The sequence below is a fragment of the Ylistrum balloti genome, unplaced genomic scaffold, assembly GCF_031769215.1.
Source record: "Ylistrum balloti isolate Yb309-2 unplaced genomic scaffold, AGI_CSIRO_Ybal_v1 Utg370430, whole genome shotgun sequence".
Classification (NCBI taxonomy): Eukaryota; Metazoa; Mollusca; class Bivalvia; order Pectinida; family Pectinidae; genus Ylistrum; species Ylistrum balloti.
The window spans coordinates 975-6804 of record NW_026782289.1 but is presented as its reverse complement, the minus strand read 5'-3'; the positions used below and the strand labels follow the sequence as shown (position 1 = coordinate 6804).

The window sequence follows — 5830 nt, the reverse complement described above, 5'->3', positions numbered from 1 at the left end:
TGTACATTGAGCTAAAATATGTCAAGGACACATCCATAATGCACATACTAATCAAAATTTAGCAAATTTTCCATTATATCGTCATGATAATAGACTATAATTTTTCTTTCGGTTCCCACTGCACATTTTAGAAATAATTTGTGAAATAACATTAATTTACTAATTTACCTAAGTTGAAAAAAAACAATGGATGTCTCAAACCAGAGACGGAGGCGAAAGTCATCGTTGACTGAACTTGAACAGACATTTGTAGAGCCTGTAAAAGATAACTTGCAGGGACCTAAAGAAAAACTTGTACATACAGTGACTGCTCCATTTACGTACCACCCAAATTGTGAAACTATACAAATACTGGAACTTTAAAATGATATGGCATCAGTGAAATTGTGCAATAAATAATAATCAATAAATAAGGATTATGTTGCAAAGCTCTGTATTCATCGGATGGAGGTGTCATATGACCATGACTTTTGGATTGGACTGCCAAGACAGTGAATGATGTGTATGTCTTGCTTGATAAACTGAAACGTCCCACAGTTTGCATGGGTAATTTTGATGAAGACTACCAAGATTTAGTAGCGGTTGGAAGTGCTATCCACCACAATGATTCTGCACAACTTCAAGGTTATCGTTAAGGCGATTTTGGTGCAGTTCAAGGGGATGTATCATATTCATCAATGCGAGGTGTGTCATGCAAGCTATCAGTGAATGGAGTAAGATGCTCACATTGTTTTCGTCTACGTAAAAAATATAAACTTTATTTATTTAACAACAACATTCTCTTCATAATGACATTGCAAATTTAAAACATGAGTTTCAAAGGAATGTGGCAAGGAAGGGGATTGATCTTAATCAGTTCCAATCAATTGAGATGAAAGACTTGATGACATCATGTACAGCTGAAATGGAGAAAGCCTATCCAAATGCAAACTCGTGTCAATGGCTTTTCTGGGCTGAACAGTTTCAAGTCATTAAATGCCAAATCAACGAACGGAATACGATGTCATCCAGTGATAGTGCGATGGTGCCTGTATCTCAGACTGAAATCAAGTGCTGCCTATGATGTTCTTAGAGACTCTGGGTTCATCAAACTTCCATTTGCGAGAACTTTATTTGACTATTCCCACTATACAAAAAGTGCGACCTGATATTTGAAAAGTGCTAAATGATGAAGCAGAGAAGAAATATATGTTGAATGAAGAACCATGGATGAGATATGTAGTGATTCTCTTTGATGAGATAACAGTCAAGTCGGATTTGATATATGATAAACACACTGGTGAACTCACTGGTTATTGTGATCTTGACAATGTAGGTAACCAAATATTGGATTTTGAAAAACATTTAAGTGCTATTGATGACCAAATACCTAATGATGTTGTGAAATATATGTTGGTGGTGATGGTTAGAGGAGTCGCATCAGATTTGAAGTTCCCATTGGCAGGATTTTCGACAATGAGCATTACAGCAGACGTTTTGTATCCAATTATTTGGAAAACTGTAAAAAATATTAGAGATTGGCAGTACAGGATTGAAAGTTCTGGTCATAACATGTGATGGTGCATCAGCCAATCGGAATTTTTAAAAATTTACATTGAGCATTGAATGAATTTGTGTTCTTCACAGAAAACCTGTATTCTGATAGTGGAAGAAAGAGCTATTACATATCAGATGTACCTCACTTTATAATGAATTTTAGAAGTTGTTTCAGCAACTTATATTCACAGAAGACTGTGGAATAATGTAAAAGACATTTCTTGGTTACATTTGGTGAGGCTGTGTGAAGATCATTGTGAAGTCTCGATGTACAGTCCCTATCTAAAATAACTAGAGGTCACAATGATATGACACCATTTTCTTGCATGAAAGTGAACCATACCGCACTAATTTTGAGATTGACAGTGGCAAACTCTTTGGAAATGATGTACGGTGACAATGTCAGTGAAACTGTCAACTTTATACGGATCATGAATCGTTTTTGCAATTGTCTGAAGGTTCGAAACCTTTTAGAAGTAAGAAATAAGAGGAATCCGGATATCAATCCGTATGTTACTATGCATGATGATCGGTTGAAATGACTGGGGGAACTTTTCGAAGTCTGACAGAAATACAACGATGCTTATTCATTAGACAATTACTGGATTGAAAACAAGTGCAAACTCCATTGTCGAATGTGTGACCTATCTACTTAATATGGGTGCTAAATTTGTCATGACTCACACTTTCACCCAGGACCCATTGGAGCAACAGTTCGGCCATTATAGACATGGAGCTGGTCACAACAACAATCCCACAGTTTACGATGTGAGAAATAGGATGACTCAGATGCGTGCTGTTGGTGCTAAAGTTCCAAAGAGACAAAGAAACTATGAAACATAGATGATTGTATGATCATGCTAGATCTGTAGTCCATGATGTATTTATCCAGCAATAAGACCATGCCTGCTAATAAGCCAACCCTTGTCTTTTTCATAGACATCAAATTCATTAACCTAGATATAAACTACATCCCTGTAATAATCACACCCCTAACTATTGATCTAATATTAATTACACTGGTCCCTTGGGCTTATTGCAGGATAAATCTGGTATATTAGATTTGAAATTCAGTAGTATACCTTTAAATAATGTTGCAACCTGGTTATTATTTATCAAATGAATTTATTGGTGAAATGTGTGTGATGTAGCAGAAATTGCTGTTGCATAATAAAGTTGTTGAGCTTGAGTTATTCACAAATATTCATTTAAATGTTACAGCTTAAATATGTATGTATAAACTAAATGTTTTTTTTATTTTTCATAAAATAAACACTAATCAAATAATTTGTCTAGAATACATTAAGTTTAGTTTTTGTAATCAGGTTTTAGAAATGTATAATTTCAGTGGGAGTGACAAAAACAGATAAGCAGATGTACAAACATACCTGGTACTAGAAAACGAGAAAACAGATTGTTGATCAAAGTATATTTTAGAGAAATACATAGCTAAATTCAAGAACATACATGTATATATATGTAGCGCCGAGTATTTTCAGCGTTTAAATCCGTGGCATACGTTGTCACGTGACCGTTTATTTTCGTATCGTGGTGTCATGTGATTCGTTGTCACGTGATCGTCTTGTCCTACTTTCGTTTTACATGTAATCGGTGTGTTGTTTGCGACGTATTGTGCATGTATTGTCAATCACCTGTCCATCATTTGTGCTGGCATGACAAGTTTGACTGACCCCCTTTCTGTCCTGTCTTTGTCTCGGCACTTCTCAGCTACCCGAGGACCTGTTCACATCTATGTCTCTCCTCGCTGTGCGGCTATTAATCCTATCTATTTCTCTATAACCGGGTTCCCCAGCACCACATGCAGGGTAAGTGGATAATTTAATGTATTATGTTTGTAAATAGTTGCTGATAATTAAAACCTAATTATTATGCCTGAGTAAAGTTAATACCTTAGCTCTAGAGTTCTATAAACTTATTTTTGATACTTATAAAATAACAGCTAAAAGTAGTCGTTATTTCCTAAATATTTTTTAATTGTATTCCTAAGTGTAATATTAGCTACGACCCTAATATTATTCGAAAATGTCAGTGTAATTATCTTTATTTTAATATTTCCAAGCTTGTCAGTTCGTCTAGAAAGTCGGTGAAAATTGCATCAAGTATCGTCCTTATGGTAATGTGTATTGAAATGAAGGACATGTGCGTTCGTATGTGATTTGTACTTGTATGTTATTTTAAATATATTTTACAGGGATTTTAATTCTCGGATAAATAAACATTTCCAAGAAATACACGGGTTTTAGTCATGTCGCTCCTGGCAAAAGAACCCTGGGTAGATTGTTTCATATATGTGCATGTATCTAATGGACAGGCAAATGTAAATTCCAATTGTATCCATTCAACAAAATCATAATCCTATTTAAGTTACTAGTAAAAAGCAGATGTACATGTTGTTCCCTCAGATATATACTTTCTTCTATCACAATGTATTCATTTAAATAATATATCAGTATGTGTTACATTATTTCGAATTTATAAGAAAAATATACTTGTGAAATCTTCAAAACAGATAGCTAGAGTTTGGTGATTATATATATGTATATATTATTGCACATTTGATTTTATTATATTGCTTAAATGTGCATGGCGATGATGTGTAGAAAAATTTGACATAAGCTGAAAATAATTTTTAATCAGTTATTTCACAACTTGCATACATGCATGAATCGTGTAGATCTAGATCAGTTTTGAATTCCCAGTTAAAGTGAATGCAATTCATTCTGTATAATATACAATGATAGTTTTTATTGTATGCTACAAACTTTTAGATTTAACACTGATAAATTAAGTACATATGTACATTGCAATCACTTAACAATATTTACATGTGTACAGGTACCAATTATTTTCATACAACTGCATATCAGTCTACACTTATTCCACTACATGTAATACAGGGAATACACTTGATTCTGTTGTCGTGTTACTATGTATAATTAAGTTTAATGTATTTTGATTGGTGAACATTTCATTCTTAAGCAACTTTTGAATTGTTATTAATATCATGATGGACAGGTATTTCAAATTTGCATATATATAATATGACTTGGCATACAATATTTACACATGCAGCACAATATCAATATTTGATAAATGCACTTTATAAAATTATTAAACAAAGTAAAAGTTGCTGAAGAATGAAGATGAAATTATAAATGTTTTCTAATTATTTCACAAATGTCTCTTCATGTATACAGTTCTAACAACTCATAAGGTATTGCTCTTTTCTGTCAATGTCTGTCGCAAGCTTGATGATTTTTTGGAACTGTTAATATGCATTGTCCGGTGAGTGTCATTTCTCACAAGACGAGTGATGGCGAAACCACGCATTGTCAAGAAAAGTCTTGCAAGATCCTCCTCACTTTAGAAGACAGGTCACTTTCACCAGGCGTAAGTAGATTTGCATAATGTTTAACCATGAAGGACTAAATAATTGCTTCTATTAGTGGCTCAACATTTAAAACACTAAATTGGGTATCTGTGGTCTTTCTTGTTTCTATTTCAAACTCACAAACAAGACGGAAGAAATTGTCACAAGGTTTTTTCAACCTGCCGTTATTAGTATGCCACTTGTCCAATTTCTTTATGTAATTGGGGGATTTTGCAGATTGAAATTCGCTCACAAAGTTGTTTAAAAATGATAGTTTATCAAAATGTGATGGATGTCTAGAGAATCTTTTCCTTAAAGAATTTATCACATATCCAGCAATGTAATATAAAATTGTCTGATCGTTTGTTGTAATTTGTTCCTGTAGTTTCTCATAGTTTTGTTTTTCTGAATTAAGTTTTTGAGAAAATATCTCGCCAATAATCCAAAATCAGCTGCAGAAGGAAAGCTGTTTTACCTAATTTCGGTGGATAGAATGATCTGAATTTTTCCCAAATGCTACAGTCTAATCGGATCTTATGAAGCATTCTGAATAGATCCTCACGATCGGCACAAATTGCAAAATATTTCTGAAACAACTTACAAAAAGCACAGTGTTACATACGAATTATGAGCTTATATACAGGCTGGTTGTAAATATGTTGAATTTATATTTTATTGTTTGAATTTTGCGCCTTAATCTCGTGCGAAGCTTTTAAAAGTTATCGCGCATGGGCAAAGGACGACGGGTAAGGTATTCGGGCGGACATCTTGATGTGTTGACAGGTGTGAAACATCGGGAAAGCTTTGGGAGCGTGAAATACAGCCACGGTAAGTTATATCATGTTTATTAAGAATAGGTGAGCGAACGCGTTATCGAGAGCGGTGATGTGTATTGCCGTGTTT

General features: G+C 34.1%; 1 pseudogene; it reads right to left on the bottom strand.

Annotated features, from left to right (window-relative positions):
• Nucleotides 1–4764: 4764 nt before the first annotated feature.
• Nucleotides 4765–5332, bottom strand: LOC132554689 (uncharacterized; annotated as a pseudogene).
• Nucleotides 5333–5830: the final 498 nt, after the last annotated feature.